At 40.2% G+C, this 21,944-nt stretch overlaps 1 long non-coding RNA gene across 1 annotated transcript in view; it reads left to right on the forward strand.

Annotated features, from left to right (window-relative positions):
* Positions 1–2,093: 2,093 nt before the first annotated feature.
* Positions 2,094–21,944, forward strand: part of LOC127581408 (uncharacterized) — a 54,271-nt gene continuing 34,420 nt past the window's right edge. Inside the window, exon 1 of the long non-coding RNA XR_007957951.1 lies at positions 2,094–2,161. This is a non-coding gene — a long non-coding RNA (uncharacterized LOC127581408). The remainder of the gene's footprint in view (positions 2,162–21,944) is intronic.

Below are 21,944 nucleotides of genomic sequence, written 5' to 3' on the forward strand. Positions count from 1 at the left end.
ATCAACAATCTCTATAAATTAGGATTCCTACCTGATACTCGTGCTGAGATTGATTTGCACAGTTGGTCTCTCAGCACTCTGGATCGATATGTCCTCCTTCTGAAAGCCCTTCCTCTCCTCCTCTTTCTTCCAGCAGTTTGCTTGGCTTCATGCCTCCTGCTCTTTCATCCTCTCATTTTCAATTCCAAACATATTAATGTTGTTCACCTGAGAGTAACTGTTTTCAGCAATAGCTTGAAGTCAGCAAAAGGTCTTTCAGCACAAGCTTCCCCACTCTCTGTGGACTTTGCAATTATAGAAAGCACCAAAGACCTGTAGAATCTGTAGAACCTGATTCACTATTATCCTTTAGGAAAGGAAATCTACCATCCTTAGCCACTCTTGCCTATATGTAACTCCAGATCCACCAATGCGATTGACTCTTAATGGTCTCAGTTCCAATAACTGTCCACATACCATGAACAAATAAAATATAAACTACCAGAAAACATCAACTAACTGGCAATTAGATTATGACCCCTTTATGTAGTGCTTGCAGGGTCCCTCTGACTGTTGGCTGCCTGTTCCACCATGTGAGTTTAAAAGAATGGGTGCTGACTAGAGTTTTGAACTCAGAAAGCTGGCACTAGCATCAAAGCATTGCTCATGTCCTCTGTAGAGGTTCACTTTGTGTGTACTAGCACCCCCAGCTCAGTGGCATTTCAAATGAATCACTCCATAAACCTCCTCGCAAGTTATAGTCGCTATTTTAGTACTCTAAAGGCAACATTAGCATCCAAAAAATAGACACGTATGATGCTAACTTCTTGCCCCACATGCCGGTACCTATGAACCCTGACAAGCAATCCAATGAATCCTCCTGATATGTGATGAATGTCCATTAGCAAAGGTAGAAATGGACCTCGATATGATCATTGATTACTTACTGAAATGTTTCATCATCTAAGCAGTTATTAACAAAATGTCAGGAGACATTTCAAGGACGTTTGAGTAAAGATCAATAAAATAAGTTATTCCATCAATCACTGGCCACACTTGATGTTCTCAGCTACTGTAAGAACCCTTACTCAGCCAGTCCACATCTAACTTCACTGCTACAGCTCTGCTTTTTCCTGTTACCCATTGGCCCTGCTTGATGCTCTTCAGTAATAATGCTTCCTATTATGCATAATGCCATGTTACCTTCAGAAGCACTTTAATGTGTTTAATATGGTTTGGGGAATAATAATAAGCATGATTCATAGATTTTAAAGCTTTATATTATGAAGAGGAATTTGTAGAGGCAAATTTGTTTTTCTTGGACTACAGAAGTTTGGCACGGTTACCTGATCAAAGGCTTTAAGACGTTGAGAGATGTAGATGATTTAGATGCAAGCTTGTAATTTTTCTTGGATTGAGAACACAGAACCAAAAAATGGTCAATTTTAACAAACTGCTCATCAGAAGAAATGCTTTTCTCACAAAGTAGCAGAAAAGCAAAAGCAATTAATGTAGTGGCAAGGCAGATTAATGACTGAGGATAGGATTGGAGGCTGTTGCAAATTTCAGTCTCATAAATACACCCTCAGCCTCACTGGCATTAATCCCTCCATTGCAATGACTGAAACATCTTACTCTTTTATGGGATTTGCCTCATATGGCCCAACATTTATTTATAATCTTCCTTTGTGTCCTGACCTAGCTGTCTGAAGCTTTTAAATGTATACTTCTTCAACCACTTCACAGGAGGATTAGGCAAACGTATGGTAAACTAGTTGTTGGCAAGAGTCATTAAACTCTATGCAACTGAGGAATATCCAGACAAACAGTTCATGATCATTTGTTTCATTCAATACAACTCATTTCCACAGAGTTCTCTAAAACAGTCAGCATCCAATAATGTTCCACATCAGTGAGTTGCCTTACTTAAACCAAATGAGGGCAATCCTCCTTGGGGGGGTTATCCTTCTGGCCCACAGTAACTTTGGCAGAAGAACCATGGGAATCCACAGAAAGATGATGCAAACAATAGAGAGTCACCTCGAATAACAACCATGTTCTGGCCAATTGCCCGGAGAAAAAGTTCTCTCTGAGTCGGCTGTTTCTGGAGCCTGTATCTTTCCCTTTTTAAAATTCCTCTCTTCGGGGACAGAGATCAAATGGTTTGCTAATATAATGTGAGGTGAGTTTTTAATATTTTTTCAATGGTAATAATTAATTATTTTGTCCATGTAGAAAATAATTTTCATTTCATTTATTAATCATCAATTTCCTTAATGCTTACTTTTTACAATTGTTTTAAATTGTGAAAATATATGAGTTTCTTTTACTTTTTAAAGCAAATATGCTTTTTTCTTAAATTTGCTTTAAAAAAAAATGAAAGAAACTCCCGTTTTCAAAGCCTCTTATTGAAAAATGGTCAGAACATGCTGAACAGTTAGAGAAAGAACTGGGAGTTTAATAGATTGCGATGACCAAATACTTGAAGGTGACTGATACACTGCTGGGCTTGATGGGTGGAAGGGAATGATGCAGCTGGCAAAGTCTGTACAGTGAATAACTACGGCAAAGCTTAACTCTGAAGGATCAAGCAGTACTTCCCAAGAAGAGGAATTAACCAAAATGGGGTGAAATGAAAGGCAGATAATATAAGCTTGTAAGAAGTACAAATTATCACTGTTATATACAATTTCTTGATCTTCCTCCTCTCATGTACTGAGGTAAACCGGAGAACTCAGTGTTAGACCAGAAACTAACAACTGACCATCACTTCCTTCACATAATCACACTGAGCTAATTCAGCTTCAAAGGCTATACATTGACAGATGATGACAGAGTCTATTGGTTTTGAATTGCAGAGGCAGCTGTTTTACAAATTTCATGAGTATGGAAGATGTAGCTCCTAAGAACATACCTTCCAAGTTAAACGCATGCAGAATACTTCAGAAATCATAATACAATCAAGCAGAGTCAACATAGTTTTATGGAAGGAAATTAAGTCTGATAAATTTATTTGATTCTTTGAGGTGTAATGAGCAGAATAGATAAAAAAGACCCTGTAAGTGTTGTGTATCTGGATTTCAAAAAGGCATTTGTTAAGGTGTCACATAAGAGGCTGCTGCACAAGGTAAGAGCATTGGGGTAATATATTAGCATAGTTACAGGACTGGCTAACTTCAAGATACACAGTCAGGATAAATGGGCCATTTTCAGGATGGCAAGCAGTAACAGATGGGGTCCCACAGGAATCTGTGCAGGGACCTCAGCTATTTACTGTCTGTAGTAATGACTTAGAGATATGGACCAAATGAATTGTAGTCAAAGTTGCTGATGATACAGAGATAGGTGAGAAAGGAAGAAGGACAGAGCAAGTCTGAAAAGGAATGTAGAGATTGTACAGACAACAGATTTCTTCTGTACAGAAGTTGTACAGAATGCAAATACTGCTGCACGGAGTCCTGACTGCTGCTGAACAGAGGTTGGACACAATGCAAACCCCTGCTGAAGAGACATTGCACAGACTGTAGAATTGAGGAGGAGCGGGGCATTTCACCTGGCTTCAAGATATGGCGAGCTATCATATGAGCAGAGCAAACACTGGGGATGTGTGTGGTGCAGGGCTGTATGACTAATTTGAGAAAGGTGAAAAACATGATGCAGGTTTGATTGTCAGCAAGTTGCAAGTAAACAGGGACCAGAAATTACCTTGGGTGCTTTCAATTGGGCAGGATGAGTTCAGAGTGAGAAAGAACCCCGACCACAGTAATTTTTTAATGTTACTGTGTTTTCTGTTCAGGCAGCCATTCATTATCTCAGCTAGGAATCTACTAGGGGGAGGCAGAGACAGTCAAATGGTAGGCTTCAAGTAAAGCCAGACCGTTAATACTACTTTGTAAAGTTGGATTTGTTGATAATTCTTTCTAAATGTCACCAAAATCCTGTACAATTAGATAAGATATCTTTATTAGTCACATGTACATCGAAACACACAGTGAAATGCATCTTTTGTATAGAGTGTTCTGGGGGTAGCCCGCAAGTGTCGCCACGCTTCCGGCGCCAACATAGCATGCCCATAACTTCCTAACCCGTATGCCTTTGGAATGTGGGAGGAAACCGGAGCACCCAGAGGAAACCCACGCAGACATGGGGAGAACGTACAAACTCCTTTCAGGCAGTGGCTGGAATTGAACCCAGGTCGCTGGTGCTATAATAACTTTACACTAGCCGCCACATGACCGTGCCTGCCCTTTATATATTTTTTAAATTCCTTCTCAAGTTACCTATAGCAATGGTGAACAGCAGGGATGAAAAGGCAATCACATTGCTCTGATGCGGATGATGGGTAGCACCAATAGCATGATTCCACGATTTGAACAGCTTTGCTATCTGCCCACTCAAATAAGGCTGGAGCCATCGTGCATCCTCTGTCAGAAGCAACACAAGAAGAGTGCGTTGGCATTGGTAACTCAAGCATAAAGCCTAGGCCAAGATTAACTCAAACAAAGTAGCAATGCTGGTGTCGGAAACACATCAGGAATTAAGGTGCTCACCCAAGTCCACTGTACCAGCTGAGAGTGTTACTTTCCACACTGAGAGCCCCAGTTCAGAGATTGATCTCTGTAATCTGGCTGCTTATTTTCAATCATGAGGAAAATTATGATCCTTTTGTAAAGTTTAGTTGAGCCTCCTAAACTTTTAGAGGGCTTTTGAAGCTGTGATTTTCATAATTATTTCACGCTGGCCATTTTTCCATTCAGCTGTTGGCACTCAGCTTGCAATCTCATTTGTTTTTGCTGAGTATTATGGAGGTTCCATTGCAGCAATCCATTGCCACAAAATCAATGCAAACACACTGAAATTACTGGCTGCTTGATGTTCCAAAATATAAATCATATTAAGATTGACATGTAGGTTATTTATACAAGGCATCACAAAACAAGCCACATGGAAAATGTATGTTTTTATAAGAAAAAATTGCTATGAAGGCAGTCACACAAACAGTCAATCATCAGAGTTAATATTCCATTCATAAGCAATGCCAAAGATTCACATCCATCAGTTCCAAGCGATGCATTTTATCGTGCTTGTTTACCAATTGGAAGACTTAACTGCACTGATCAACTGGATAATGCAAAAGGAGAGCAATCTAAATCTAAAAGCACTTACTTGTGTGTGTCCATAGAATTAAATTCTACCAGCACATTCAGAGGCCATTCTGCCCATTGTATGTGTGTTGGCCATGGAAAGCTTTTCCAGTTAGCTTTACTTCCCTTGATTTTCCCCATACCTCTGCAAATATTTACTCAGATGCCTATTGAAAGCTGTTACTGAATCTGTTCCACTGTTCCATCAGCCAGTGCATTCCACATCATTGCAACTTGCTGCTTAAAGATTAGATATCTTTATTAGTCACATGTACCTCGAAACACACAGTGAAATGCATCATTTTGCATAGAGTGTTCTGGGGGCAGCCCACAAGCGTCGCCACGTTTCCGGCACCATAGCATGCCCACAACTTCCTAACCTGTATGTCTTTTGGAATGTGGGAGGAGACCAGAGCACCCGGACGAAACCCATGCAGACACGGGGAGAACATACAAACTCCTTACAGACAGTGGCCAGAATTGAACCCGGGTCGTTGGTGCTGTAAAACGTTACGCTAACTGCTACACTACCGTGGGAAATTCTCCTAATCACATGGCAGGGAGAGGCACCAGGGCGAAGCACTGAATTCAAAGTGCATGAAGACCTGGAAAGGCAAACAGCATTCTTTTACCGACAGACTTATTACAATGCAGGAGGAGGCCATTCAGCCCATAGTGACCATGCCAGCTCCCAGCAGTCTCATTCAGCTACATATTCCCCTGCAACTCATATTCTCTCACTTGCACATCAACTATCCTTTGATTCTTTAGTTAGTAAGGGATAATTTACAGGAACTAATTAACCTTCCAGCACATCTGTGGGGATTCAGTCGTTTCGTTCAATCAAAGTACAAATCAATAGATTTCTACACATTAAGGGAATCAAGGATTATGAGGATACGGCTGGGAAATGTCTCTGGTGTAAAAGATCAGCCATGATCCTGATGGATGGCAGAGCAAGTTCAAGAGGCCGGATAGCCTTCTCTGTTCCTATCTCTTATCTTTGGGATGTGGAAGGAAACTGAAGCACTAGTAGAAACCCACACTAAAAACCAGACTGGAAAAATCACTTCTATGTGAGTACAATGCCAGGTTGATCTCTCTGACGGAGCACTGAACAGCTAATTGGGAGAAATGCTAAACACACAGCTACTTGGTAAGATCCTTTGATGAGGAAATTGAGAGTTAATGTGACCTTAAGGTCCACAGAAAGATCAGCCCAGACAGGAGAATATGGCCTTAGGTCACCCAACAACATTGCACATGTCTCAGTAGAAAGAGAATTGGAAAAGCTCAGACTACAAATACATTGTTCTTCACAGATGCCTACATCAGATGTGGTGTGTGTGAAGACTTTTTGGGAGAGGCTTTTCACCCACAGGTATGCCATTGCCTCTTGCACCAAGGTTCCCATGCCATGCTGGTAGGGTGTGAGATATTAGCAGAGTGTCCTTTTAAATAGTGAGAAGTGCACAATGAAAATCAAAACACTGCAGAAGTTGGAAACCTAGAATAAAAACAGAAACTGCTGGAAATACTCAGCAGGTCCTGCTGCATTTGTGGGAATTAAAACAGAATTAATTTTTCAGATTGAAGAACCTTCATCAGGATCCTTTGACCCGCAACATTAAGGCTCTTTCTCTTCCACAAATGCAGCCTGACCTGCTGAGTATTTCCAGCATTTTCTGTTTTTACTTTGGAAATGCATAAACTTGGGTTTTGTACTGAGACTGTTTCACAACTGTTGTGGGCTGAAACTTTAAGCTCCAATTTATGTCGGTAAAGGTGGAAGCTGGCATTGCACACAAATACTGGTGTCTTCATGCGTGCGTCTGATGCTGGGAAAGTGTCAAATTTGTTGGCATGGATTGTGCACAGAAGTGCCCGATCCAATTTTGTGATGGATGGAATTTCACCTGAAGCTTATTATTAGCATGACCTGGTGAAGACATAACTGCTCCCAACACATTTACATCCTTCCTTAAATAAGAAAACCAACACTATATTTCAGGTAATTATGGCCTCACTAATGCCATATATAATTGAAGTATAACCTCTGCTTTTTTGTGTTCAATTTCCCCAACAATAAATAACATTCTGTTACTTTTCCTAATTACATCCTATACCTGCATATTAGCCCTCTACAAATCATACACCAGACCTTTCCACATCTTAGAGCTCACTTAGATAACATACTTCCTTTTCATGTAATTCATCCAGTTTATTTTCAGTTTGCAGCACTAAACGTGCTATGTGGCAGCAGAAAAAAGTGATACGGTTTCCAAAATTTCATAACTGCAAGAGCAAGATTGACACTATTGACTGGGGATGAACTTTAGGGAATAATCTCTCCCTTTAGAAAAGAAAGTAACAATGGAGGAGAACTTACTGTACATTGGTGGCAGAAATCTATTGGCCACCAATATAAATATTGGGAAGCTGCAAAAGTTCACCCCCCACTACTCGGAGTCCAGCTTCAGAGTCTGGTCATGACAGTGAAATCAACTATGCAGAAACTTGGGATTTCCACGCTCACGTACATTTCTGAGGGAATCCTAAACTTGCACACTGTTACAGAGCTGAAAGCCATTTCCTTAACAGAAATTTTCGAACAATATGGTAGCATTCCAATGAGCCAGATAGCATATGTAATTTTTTTGCAAATATTCAAACACAGCACTAATAAGCTCTAGCAGGCATCAAATACATTCTCTTCATGTGGATGGTTTCTGAATAACTTTAATTTTGGGCTTCAAAAAATAACAGTGCCATTTTTTTCAATGAAACATCTGTTCTTTCTTGATCCTCTATATCTGTACACCTAAATGTCTCAGTAATGGCCCGTAAATGAAGATCTTATTAACTTCGTCAGAGATGTAAGACACACAAATCAGCCATTTGTTCTTGGGATATGGTCTAAATTTTCAATCCATCTTTGTCAGAAATGATGCCCATTTTAATTCATCAGATTCTTTACAGTCACTCCCCACAGACTGTGTGAAAGATCCACCAGCATTGCACCCAGTGCAAGCCCAAACAGAATATTCAAGTGTTTTAAAGCTTTAATTGGTATGTCTTGCATGTCCTTTATTATCAGTTAATTAACTGGTAGGACCAGTAACCACAACAGCATGAAGACCATCTCATTACCATGGCAAATTTAATTAAAAATGTCTTTTACAACTCAAATGCACTTTCTAAATAATATCTTTTACTTCTTACATATTAAAATAGATCTGACCTGAACTTCTAAATATGACTCAAGTTCTCAGTGTTGGAGGTTCATTTTGCACAGTGTTCACATTTAATGAGTTATTGAGGTCGAAGAATCAATGATAACTTTGTATAGAGTGCCATTTTACTAAGGCATGGATGAACACCATTTCTCAGCCTTTGAACCATGGCTGCTAAAATCGTTCCAAACCATGAACCCCTCCTATGTTCTTACTGCCAATTAGTGTCAAATGGAAGACAGTGCTATGAGAAAGATTTCCCCCAGACAGAATTCATTTGGAATCTGTGACTACTCACAAAAGGTAATGAGCTTCACCCTCATCTGTCCTGACTACAAACTAGCCAAGGTCTTTACTGTGAAAGGATGTTTTTTTCAGAAACAGGGCCTTCATCTCTTCTGAGGCAGTCCCATGGGGCATGTGGATTCTGAGGTAACTAATGAGTCTAGTGTGATATCTGCAGATTCTGCCCTGGGTGGGATAGCTGGTGATTGATAGGGTAGTGGAATGTTGTGCTTTCCTTCTACTGTTTGTGCATGACGTCCATGTTCTCCCATCAGACAGATTTGGTATTCGATGCCTTGCTGCTAGTTTGAGTGATTTTGGCTCAGGGATCCTGGGGGTCTGTGAGGATGCTGTACTTTTCTCTAGGAGGTTGAAGGATGTCCTTGAAACATTTTCCTTCTCCTTCTGGGAGTCACTTGTTGACCTGGAGTTCAGGGTAGAGTGCTGGTTTTGGGTGTCTGATATCAGGTATGCAAATGATGTGGCCTGCCCATGATGGTTGGTTGAGTGTGATCTGGGCCTCCATGTCGGGTGTGTTAACCTGAGAGCGGGTGCAGATATTGGTTTGCCTATCCTGTCAGTGGATACAGAGGATTTTGCGGACATAGCTGTAGTGGTACTCCTCAGTACTTTGAGATGCCTGCCATGAGTTGTTCAGGTTGGTAATGCATACAAGGAGAATGAGAATGGATGCTGCCCAGTAAACCACGAGCTTGGTGTCAGATCTGAGGTCTTGGACTTCAAACATTCCTTTCCTCAGACAGCTGAAGACTGTGCCTGTGCGCTGAAGACAGTGGTCAGGTTAGTCATTGATGTCTGCCCTCACGTAAGAGCTGGCTGCTGAGGTTGGGGAAATGATCCACCTTAACCAGGGCCTTGTCATATTTCTCAGTCTAATTGATGATTTTTTTAATGACAAGGTCAAGTTGATAAAGGACCTTTGCCTTCCAGATGTCCAGTGTTAGACCCATCCCGTTGCATGTTTTCGTAAAGGAATCAACAATGGATTGGAGCTCAGTCTTTTAAGGTGGATGTGGACAGGTTATTTCCTTCAGGCTGTAACTTGACCAAGGATGGATCAGAAGTAAAAGCAATGATATTTGAACATTTTTTCAACTATCCCAAAGATCAACACTCCAAATTGTTGGAGGTGAGGACAAGTATTGCAGTAAGGAAGATTAAGATGAGAGTGATTGGCTAGCATAACCTCGCTTGACCCAGCATGCGCTGGGTTTAGGCCTGTGGTTGATCTGAGGGTATCACAGCTTGTTTGTCATCATGAAGCACACACTAAGGATGTGAACAAATTCTGAAGGCCACCAGATTTGAAAAACATTCTCCATAATCTGTCTCAATTTCTCAGTTGACAGAGTCAAAGTCTTTGGAGAGGTGACAAAAAAAATTCCATGTACAATAATCGATGCTGTTCCCTGCATTTTCCTTGAATTTGATGCCTGGTGCAGAATCCAGGGAGCCCAAATAAGAGCAAACTGAGTATCATCTCATATTCAGCTGGTGCCTAAGTCAAAGTATCTGCACATTTGAAACATCATGCTTAGTACAATTAAAATTCAATAATTTTATTCATACTATATTCTTACATTGGATGGTCTCATAGAGCAGTTTACTTGGTGCAGCAGCAATGCAATTCAATGTAGGAATGCTGAAAATTATCAGTAATGATAGAGGTAGAAGGGTTTTCACCAACTTTTTCTTTTACAGGAGGGTAGACTAGAAATATTTTGTATCCAGTCATTTTGTGAAGAAGGATTTATCTCGGTTTGATTGCCCTTCATCTGTCAAAGTCCACTATAAAGTGGGTCATAGGAACATGGATTTTTTACTCCAAGGACCATTAAGTTGAGAATCTAGAACGTGGCAATATTACAGAATCAAAGGATGGTTTCAGCATAGAAGGATCCCATTTGGTCCATAGTGAGCATCTTGTTAATTCCACCCTCTGGCCCTTTCTTTAAGGTCTTAAAAATGTTTCAAATATGATATAGAGTCAAAAATGTACAGAAATTCCCATGGTCTCAAACAGTGGGAATTGAGCTTGTTAAAATCACATGATCCAATTCTAATCACTAAGCAAAACAAAATAAAATTTCTGACCATATCTTGCTTTTTTATTAAGATGTTCAAGGGAAATATTCTTTAAAATTTGGGCAGATGTCTTTCATTTCATACCTCCAATGCATGCTTCATTATTTGACGGTGATGAATTAAGGATTATCCCGAGTTCTTGCCATTTCTGGGAAATGCACAAACCAATTCAGCAATGGAAGCTCACTTTTGTTTTGCAATTGTTCAAGGGTCTGCATCTTAATCAACAACCGCACACCTTTTCCCTGGGAGCCATTTTCTGTCTCACATTTTGTTGAACTCCCAATAGTTTCTCTATTTTCCCAACAACACAATTCTATCACCCTTTTCCCATGAGCCATGAGTTCTTTCAATCCAGTGCTATGTTGGATTTCGATATTATACAAGAACTGGAGTTGTTCACTTCCTGAATGTTAATATGCAGGCAGTTCCACAGATGACTTATTTTATTCAGAGAGGATTAAGGCAAATAATAAGCATTTAAAGGAACCATTTCCAAATCGCTGTGCTGCACAGTGGAATGAATGGATTTGATAATCAGCCAGTGCTGAGTTGAACCAAGGGTCATTTGATGCATAACATTGCAGTTTTTGTTACACAGCTCAGCACTCCCTCATCCTTAAATAAATGCCAAGCAACAATGTGAAGTATTGTTCATCACTTATTTCAGGCCACACTGAAAATTTTTCAGGATGCCATGTGCAAGATTTTGACACAAGTTCTTTTGGATCATAGTGAGTATCCAGTAGAAGATCTTGCTTGTGATGAGAATTCTGGCCTCTCTGCCAAATTAATTTCTACAAACATTGCAAGGTGTACAAAAGGGTAGCCAAAATATGCAATGAGATTACTTCTTGAAAATTGCAATGTTTTATAAAACATTAATTTTCAGAATGTTAACACCTTAGAGCTTAAAATGGTTTATAGTGCTAATATTCATTGTTAACGAGGGAATCCAATTCAATTTCTAATGCTAGCTGAGAGGGTTTGCATCTAAATAAACTATTTTATATACTCCTGAATTCTTGCAGTGTAGACAAATATAGGAACCAACTTTCACATGACATATTCTGCAAATAGCAATGAGGTAAATAATCTTTTTTTAATGATGTCAGTCGAGGAATACACACTTCTTCAGATGGAGCCGTATGATCTCTACATGTGTCTGAAGCAGAAAACAAGGACTTGGGTTAATGTCTCAAACCGCAGTGCTGAAGGTCCTGAATCCCTCAGATTTGCACTGAATTCTTAGCATAAGTAACTGGCCTGACCCTTTGCAAATAAACTGAGATGCATAACGTTGTGACCATACCACAGTAAGTTTAGCAAAATTTGTTTGTTGTTCTACAGAACCAGAAACCTTAAGAACATTTAGGTCTTAAAAATAATCAAAGGTTTGAGCTGGTTGAGATAGATGGGGTGCGATTACATAATCAGAGAATAGGTTAGCTGTCAGGAGGCAAATTTCACAAGGTGTTTTCAACCTCATAAAAAAATCAAGAGTTTTATTTTGTCTCCTCACACCTGGAAATGTTCAGATTTGAGGCTGAATGTAGCTCTCAGAGGGACCCCATTTAGATACTGGAAAAGCCTGACTAAGAATTGTAAGGAATGACAGATTTAACATTTTTACAACATTAAGCCTTGAGAAAATTGATATTATTTGATAATAACTTGTTCTCAGCTTGGCTGTCTCTGGATCACCACTTAAACCACTATACAATCTATGGGGAATAATATTTGTTATGCTTCATTTGTCTATTAACTTGAAATGAAATTGCTGTAACAAGAACAGGATCCCATAATGTAAAGCACGGATTGGATTGCTAATTTGCAACTCTAGCTAAAAATGAACAGGATCTCACTTTACTCTGATCCAACATCTTATCTGGAAGGAATACTTCCAAGAGCAATCTAAAGTCTCATTGCCACTTTTAAAAATAGAAGTTTTTTTTTGGCTTTATTTCCGTCCTTAAATATGGTCGTAATATCTGAGGAGTTCTTTTTACTGCCAGTCAGATCGTTATTTTAAACCAAAGCAATGTTAATACAAAACTGCAAGTATTTTTGTTACAAAATTCTGAGAAGAATAAATTAAAGATAAACAATACAGTGTGAGTAGTTGAGTTTGCATATGACTGACAGTTCTCTTTTACTAAGTTTGAGTAGTGGATTACTATAAAAATCCAAAAATCCCTGTAATGCTTTTCTGGAATGTAAGAAGGAGTATTCTGTTTAAATTAATGATTGTGGTTAAAAGTCCCAAAGGAAGAATTGATCACTTTGAGGGAATCACTTTAGGTTTGCATGGAAAATTTTAGATAAACCTAACCTACAGTCCAAGAAAGTACATAATATTATTTAAAAATTAGTTGGAGAATAGAAATGGTTTGTTTTAGTTGCAAACTTGAACTAATTTTGTTCTTCCAAGGCCGAGGCTAGAAGAAGTTCTAACCCATTGTACTGCAGTGCCTGAGAGATATCGGCTAGTATTCCATTAGTTGTTTTTATGCCATTTTATCAATCCATTTGCAGAGTTTCAAGTCTCCAGTATTTCCAGCATTTCACCATTTAGATATCAGTCTGGTTCCCTAAAGGATGACCTCACACATGAGTACAATATCTTTTGCTGGACTCAGCAATATGTACGCAGGACAAAACTCAAACATCCCAAACTGAAGTATCCTATGCACTTTGCATCTGGCCCCCTCAGCTACAAGCCAGAGAAGGCACTATGCACAATGTGTCTTCACCAACCTTGGCTTAAAAGTACAGATATTTTTTTTTATATTTCACTTAATATTTTAATTAATATCTATTGCTGAACTGTGTTCAAAGTCAAAGTCGAGTTTATTATCATATGTACAACTACATGTATGCACAGGTGCAATGAAGCAGCAGCATCAGGTACATAGCATCATACAAGCAACATTTACAAGATAAATATAAATTAAACATAAATTATACTCAATTTTGACAAGAAAGAACACAATTAGAACAAAAAAAGACCATTTTAGTGCACAGTGTTCCTTGGTAAATTTGTTTTTTTAGTAATTATATTTTGTAATTATTTAAATCCATTAAAGGGTTTCTACAATTTGTAAGGAATTTGACAGTGGCACATTTGGTGAGCGACTGGGTCATGTTGATCCAGTGAGGCACACAAATGTGTCATTTTCATTATTTTGTATTGCAGTGGGAATTTAGGTTATATTGATTGAACAAGATGATCCTGATTGTAACTGTCACTGTTTACATTCACTTGCTATGATATAGAGCATGATTTGCATTTGGCCACAATTCTCCTAATGATTTACTGTTCTATTGAGACTAAGAGAGCACATGTAGAAAATACTTGGATATCCACTTCAGAATATAAGGAGATAGTTACAATAGTTGTACCATTTAATTAGGCTACTGTATATTTATATATTGAGCAGCAGCAATGCAAGATACCAAATCTGCTTATGGATGTGACTCTACAACTGTTCTCATCAAGTTATCCAAGAGGAGAAACTGTACTTTGGAGCATGCAATTTGAAGATCTTTCAGGTATTCTTGTCTGTTTTAGCCAATAAATAAATCTGACCAAATAGCATTAGCTTGTTTTATGTTAGCATGGATCATACTTCTTCCTGGCTTCTGATCTGCTGGGAAGACATAGCCTAGGCTTCCTCTGCTGAGCAACACACACCAATCGAGGTTAACTATTAGAGTTAGGCATATTAATTCATGGTGTCTGGTGGACACAGTCTGAATTAAGCAGATAGGAGCTTTGATGTGATACTCAACCATGACAGCATCGGAACAAGAGCAATGCAGGATCTCATGCACCCTGCCTAAATTTCCTTCCATGGCCAGTGTATTTTGGGTGGCTGACTTGAAACCCCTCATTTTGCACAAAAGTAAATCTCAACCCCTTCATCTTTGTAAAGTGACTTCATCAAACAGAATGATTAAAAACTAAAATCCAAATTGCAACACTCCCTGTGCTTTATTTTTCCAAAAGTATTTTTATTGCAGAAGCTTCTGTAGAAAAGGTTCAATTGAAATTCTGATTGGGTGTAAAGATATTAAAGAGGTTACTGGTGAAAGGTTGTGATGTGTCAATCACCATGAGATCAAATCTGTAACATTACCGCCCAGCAGCTATCAACTGGCCTTTACCACAGAAAAGACAGAAAGAGAAATATGATTAATGTGACAGCTATATACACAATTAAATAAATAACTGTGTGTACTAATTTTAATGGAGCTTTTCCTGACTTTTTGCAGTGTAAAACACGGGTAAATATGTTCCTCTGACAGCAAAATAGATGAGAAAGTCACAGGCAGAGAGGGAGAATTAGACAATTTTCAGATTGGTTTGGCAGATTGATTAAGGGATTTTTCTTTATCTATTTATGAAAGTGCTGTCTATCAGTTTAATTCCCAAACGTTTCTCCATCTGGAAGGTCTGAAGTTACCAAACAAGTCACTAATATTGTTGAGTGTTGCATTCATACATTACAAGCAAAATGAGCCAACAGCTTGATATTAAGAGGAGGCACAACAGGAGATTGATATTAAGATGTGTCAGCAGCAGCTAAAAAGGCATCTTTAAGTCAAGAATAAAATTACTTCCTGGATTGACACATGCAGCCCCAATGGAGGAGCATGGGAACAGGAATAGGCTGTTCAGCCCTTTGATTCTGTTCTTCCATTCAGTTCATTCATGATGGATCAGTCGTTTCTTCATGAAGTTGCCAACTCAAATTTGTGCAGGAAATCATTTCCGGGCTCGTGATTTCCACAAGAGCCTTATAACTAATGCATAAAGTCCACGAAAGTGTGTACAGCTGTGCAGTCTTTTGGGAATCATGTTTCATCACTGAAGCTACACTTGTTGCTATAGCATTGGCCATCCATTGTAATCCCTTCCAGATACTGGGTTTTACTTACAAGCCCACCTTAAGCAATTAAACAAAGGAAAATTTCCATTCCTACTCTTTATCACCAATGTTCTGGCCATAAAATTCACTCAGTGTCCAATCACAGATTAGTAGTGTAAGTTCGCTGCTGGGGAATCTCAGATATACTGGTGGCTCACTTAAAAAAATGCTTGTAGCTCATGACCTTTGTTGATTTGTTCATTGGGAGTTCATGCAGTGGACTTCTGCAAGAGAATCTGTTGTTGAATAAATTCATCCCAAAGGCTGAATCGTCGGACCAAAGCCACAAAAGCTTTATTACTAATGCATAAAATTTGCAAAAGTATGTGCTGCTGTGCAGTCTTTGGGGAATAATGACAACTGTTTCTGAATGCATTGAGAAAACTGCCCTCCCTCCCCATGCTTTTTGAGGTTGGAGATGTGCTGCCATGATGCCAATTTATATACAGATTATCCCATACAAGTGACTATCTTGTCTGGGTTGTGATATTTCTTCAGTACAGATTGTTAATATGGCTGGATTTTTCTTAGCCACCATTAACATAGCTGCAATCATTCCTGCACACCGTTTCCCTGGGGAGTATTGTAATGAAATGAAAAGATTTAAGGGCTGATCAGCAGTCTGCATCATGCTTGCTTGTTCCATAGAGATTATCACATTAGTTCAATGTAGTGGGGGGCTGAATATAGGCTGCCACAATTTATGTAAAGAAGGCATGGTGCAGTGGTTCAGTGGTTCAGTGGTTCAGCCATACCGCTGAACCCACTGGACATCAATCAGTGCTCCAATTCCCTTTCACTTTGACTGACTAGAGAGAGGCTTCAAACCTGTAACCCATGGATGTAGAGGAGACATGTCATCGTTAAGCTAAAATCAAGGTCCGCCACAACTGGCGATATTTGGAACTGGGACTGAGAAATATTTTCTGTCCGATCTTCATTGGAAAAGGAGGCAATTGTATGAGAGGGTGCAGCAATTTTACCAGATTGCAAGCTTTCATAAATGACATATGTGTAATCATCTATGATTTTAGCTACAGCTCCAGGGTGAATACAAATAGGAGGAATTTCATAAATATATTAGTGATAGCAGACTACAGGAACAAAGTTAGGTGAACAAAAGTGTTATGCACTGGCAAAGCTACTGTGCCATCATTCTATACTGTCTAATTTGCCATGACTAATGGTGCCACAGGCAAACTGGATAGATCACTAATTTAAACAATACCATAGTCAACGGCCTCACTGGGAATAAGTATACAGTACATTTACAACTCACTGCTGGTAGAAAAAAGAATTGGCATGCTTTGGTTGAGATTCTGGGCATAAAACTCCAATCATCAGCACTTGTATTTTTGTTCACTGCCTGAGCTGTTTCAGTTTCAAAGTTTCAAAGAAGGAAAAAGAGAAAATGGGAAACTGCAGACAGTGTACAGGGAAAGTTCTAAGGTCTATTAGAAAGAATGAGATAACAGGATACTTAGAAAATATCAGCAGGATTAGACAAAGTCAACATGGATTTATAGAAGTAAAATTGTGTTTGACAGACCTACTGTAGCTTTTTGGGGATGTAACAGGTAGAATAGATAATAGAGAACTAGTGGATATGGTGTACTGTATTTGGATTTTCAGTAGACCTTATAAAAGTCACACCTAAGACATTAGTGTGCAGAATTAAAGGACTTGGGATTGGGGATAATTTACCAGCATGGATTGAAAATTGCAGCATCGGAAGCCAAATCATTGAATGTATTTAAGAAGTAGGTAGACATAAAAGGCATCAAGGGTGTGGGGACAGGGCAGGAAGAAGGTGTTGAGATAAAGGATTGGCCATGACTATATTGAATAGCGAAACAGACTTGAAGAGCCAAATGGCCTCTTTCTTCTGCTTCTATGTCACCACTTGATGCACAAACACATCCCATGGGACGAGTTGCATTGGGAGCCATATAGGGAGGGGCTTTGTGTATCTGTCTGGGTGCCACAAACTCCTACAGAATTACACGGAGTAAGCCAATCAGCTTTCAACATTAGTTTGAGCCCAGCAATGTCATTTTGTAACTCAAATCTAGTTGTGCATAGCTAAGCATGCATAGCATGAACATGCTCATAAATGCTATTGGTATTGGTACACTATTTTCACTTGTACTGATGTACAGTGAAAAACTTGTCTTGCATACCAATCGTACAGATCAATTCATTACACAGTACAGTTACATTGAGTTAGTACAGAGTACATTGATGTAGTACAGGTAAAAACAATAACAGTACAGAGTAAAGTGTCACAGCTACAGAGAAAGCGCAATGCAATGGGGTGCAAGGTCACAGCAAGGTAGATCGTGAAGTCATAGTCCATCTCATTGTACAAGGGAACTATTCAATAGTCTTATCACAGTGGGGTAGAAGCTGTCCTTAAGTCTGGTGGTAGGTGCCCTCAGGCGCCTGTATCTTCTACCCGATGGAAGAGGAGAGAAGGGAGATTGTCCTGGGTGGGTGGGGTCTTTGATTATGCTGGCTGCTTTGCCAAGACAATGAGAGGTAAAGACAGAGTCCAGGGAGGGGAGGCTGATGTCCATGATGCGCTGGGCTGTGTCCACAACTCTCTGCACTTTCTTGCAGTCCTGGTCAGGGCAGTTGCCATACCAAGCCATGATACATCCAGATAGGATGCTTTCTATGGTGCATCAGTAAAAGTTGGTGAGAGTCAAAGGAGACAAACCAAATTTCTTTAGCTTCCTGAGGAAGTAGAGGCACTGGTGAGCTTTCTTGGCTGTGATTTGACCAGGACAGGCTGTTGGTGATGTTCACTCCCAGGAACTTGAAGCTCTCAACCCTCTCGACCTCAGCACCATTGATGTAGACAGGTGCATGTACACCCCCCCAACCTTTCCTGAAGTCAATTACCAGCTCTTTTGTTTTGTTAACATTGAGGGCAAGATTGTTGTCATGACACCATTCCACTAAGCTCTCTATCTCCTTCCTGTAGTCCTCCCTATCGCTGTTTGAGATACGACCTACAACGGTGGTATCATCTGCAAACTTGTAGATGGAGTTAGAGCAGGATCTGGCCACACAGTCATGAGTATATAGGGAGTAGAGTAGAGGGCTGAGGACGCAGCCTTGTGGGGCACCAGTGTTGAGAATAATCGTGTCGGAGGTATTTCTGCCTATCCTCACTGATTGCAGTCTGTTTGTTAGAAAGTCAAGGATCCAGTTACAGAGGGAGGTGTTGAGTCCTAGGTCTCAGAGTTTGGTAACAAGCTTGCTTGGGATTATTATATTGAAGGCAGAGCTGTAGTCAATAAGCAAAAGTCTAACGTAGGTGTCTTTACTGTCCAGATGCTCCAGAGCTGAGTGTAGGGCCAGGGAGATGGCATCCGCTGTAGACCTGTTTCAGCGATAGGCGAATTGCAGTGGGTCCAGGTTGTCTGGGAGTTGATGCGTGCCATGACCAACCTCTCGAAGCACTTCATGATGGTGGATGTCAGAGCCACTATTTAAAGTGTCCAGCAGCTACATGTGGTTCAGTGATGGTTTGATTTCTGCTGGCCATTGATGTGATTGTGTAGGGTTTGATGCTTTCTAGAGCTGTTTAAAGTTACTAAAATCTGCAGAGAGATCTATGGGAGGCATGGAAGGAATTTGTCCTGCAGGCAAGGTTTTTACCCACATTACTTCTTCCCAGACATGTACCAGGTGCAAGTTCATCAGTTTGAAACATTAACTCTATTCCTTTCTCAGCAGGTGCTGACTGAACTGCTGAGTATTTCCAGTATTTTTTGTTTTATTTAGTGTTCCCTGACAAGGGTGCACTAGAAGGCATTCCCCTTGTGACGCAGAACTAGCAGAGCAAGGTAGGCTGCAGGAATATGGAGGGTAATGAAAGGCCTTGTCCATCCAGGAAGGTCCGAGGCCAGTTCACCTCCCTGAGCCTCAGCATAACATGTCTGTGGCCTGGATAGGATATCATTGCTGAAATCAGTCTCCTGCTGCAGCCACAAATGCAGGGAATGCATTGCCACTGGCTGCCAATGTGACCATGGCTGTGACTTTTTATGGGTCTCTCCAGATGCAATGTCTATCCTTTAAGAGATGCTTTAGGCAGCATGAACTCTCACTACCTCATCTCCTTGCTGAACCATCAGTACAGTGAGCACACACTGCAAGCTGCAGTCATCTGAATGAGCAGCCAGCATGAAGCTGGTCTGTTGCCTGCATCAGGAACAATAGGCAGTGGCCATGATCCACAGTTTCCACTGGCAGATCTATTTCCATGTCAGCCTTATCAGTGTACTCTATACATTGTATAATTAGTTAATCCAGACATTTCCAACCACTTGTACGTACACCAAAGGTGGCCTTGTTGATGTTGGAGCAGGACGAAGGGTAATTGGTTTAAGACAAAATGCCATCAAGGGAGATTGGTGCTTTAATTATTGATTGACTGGTTTCTTAACTCTGTAAATTTGCCCTAGGCAACTGACTCGTTGGACATGTTGTACTTGTGTCTCCAACCAAATGCATACCCTCCCACCCGCGCCCCCCCCACAACCTACAACATTAATCATTGTTTATGATGATAATTACCTACACAACATTAATGGGAAAGTGCTATCAATTTATTTACTTTTCACTGTCTCATTGACGGATCTCTAATGTTTGTTTCCCAAGTGTTTGACCTTGGTGGGAGGACATAACATGTGCATTTTCCATATAACTTTTCACCTCTTTTAACTGCTGCCCTAGCACAACATGAGTTGTAGCCCGTTGCTTACCAAGGCCTGGCACAAAATCTCTGTTGTAAATCCTTTGCAGTACTGGGGGTAGAACTGCACTTTCAGGGGCACCACCCTTTGGACAAGATAACAACTAGAAGGGCAGCAAGGATAAGTCAGGTAACTACAGGCCAGTGAGTCTTATATCAGTGGTCAGGAAATTATTGAAAAAAATTCTAAAGGAACAGGATTTATTTCCACTTGGAAAGGCAGGGACTGATTAGGATTAGTCAGTGTGGCTTTGTTCGTGGGAAATCCTGACTCATTAACTTGATCGGAATTTTTTTGAAGAGGGAGCTATGTATATTGATGAGGGCAGTGCAGTAATGTTGTCTGTGTGAACTTTCGTAAAACCTCTGACAAGGTCTCTCATGCTAGGCTGGTCTGAAAGGTTAGAACCCTTAGGATCCAAGGCAAGCTCGCAAATTGGATCCAAAATTGGTTAGGTAGTAGGATGTGGAGGGTTGCTCTTCTGATTGGTGTTATACAAAGATTGATGTTGGGATCCTTGACATTTATGATGTACATTGAAAAACCTGGATATGAATGTACGATAACTAAGTTTGCAGACATGAAAATTTGTAGTATTATGGAATATTATGTTGGGCTACAGCATGATATAATGCATTCTGGATATCGATTAAGCGTAGGGCATACATAGTTAATGGATGGGCCCCAGGGAGTGTTTGTTGAACAGAGGGGCCTTGGGGTATAAACATAGGTGCCTGACAGTGACAGCACAGGTAGACAGGGTGGAGAAGAAAGCATATCGGATGCTGTAGCACAGAATGTAAGAGCAGGATCGTAATGTTACAACTTTATAAAACATTGGTCACCATATTATAGGAAGGATGTGATTGCATCGGAGGGGGTGCAGAGGAGATTCACCAGGATGTTGCCTGGTTTGGAACATTTCAGTGATAAGGAGAGTCTGGATTGGCTGGGTTTGCTTTCCCTGGAGATGAGGAGGCTGAGGGCCAACTTGATAGAGGTATACAAAATTATGAAGGGGATAGATAGGGTAGATAGTAAAATCTTTTTCCCTTAGTGGAGGTATCTAAGACAAGAGGGCACAAATTTAAGGAGAGAGATTGGAAAATTAGGGGTAATCTGAGGGGGAGCATCATTTTCACACAGAGGGTGTTTGGAACCTGGAATGCACTGCCCGAGGAGCTGACGAAGGAGATCCTCGCATAACATTTAAGAATCATTTAGACAAGCATTTGAATCACCAAGCATAGAAGTCTAGGAACCAAATGTTTTTCAGTGGAACAAGTATAATGGTTGACATGGACATGGTGGGCCAAAGGGCCTGATTATGTGCTGCACCACTCTATGACTAGCAAATTAAAACACCATCAGTTCTCACAAGTGAATGTAAAAGATTCCATGGCACTATTTCAAAGGGCCAGGTTCTCCCTGTTGTTGTGGTCAATATTGCTCCCTTACTCAATGTTACTAAAGAAAAGGTTACCTGGTCATTGTGACATT

The sequence above is a fragment of the Pristis pectinata genome, chromosome 21, assembly GCF_009764475.1.
Source record: "Pristis pectinata isolate sPriPec2 chromosome 21, sPriPec2.1.pri, whole genome shotgun sequence".
Lineage (NCBI taxonomy): Eukaryota > Metazoa > Chordata > Chondrichthyes > Rhinopristiformes > Pristidae > Pristis > Pristis pectinata.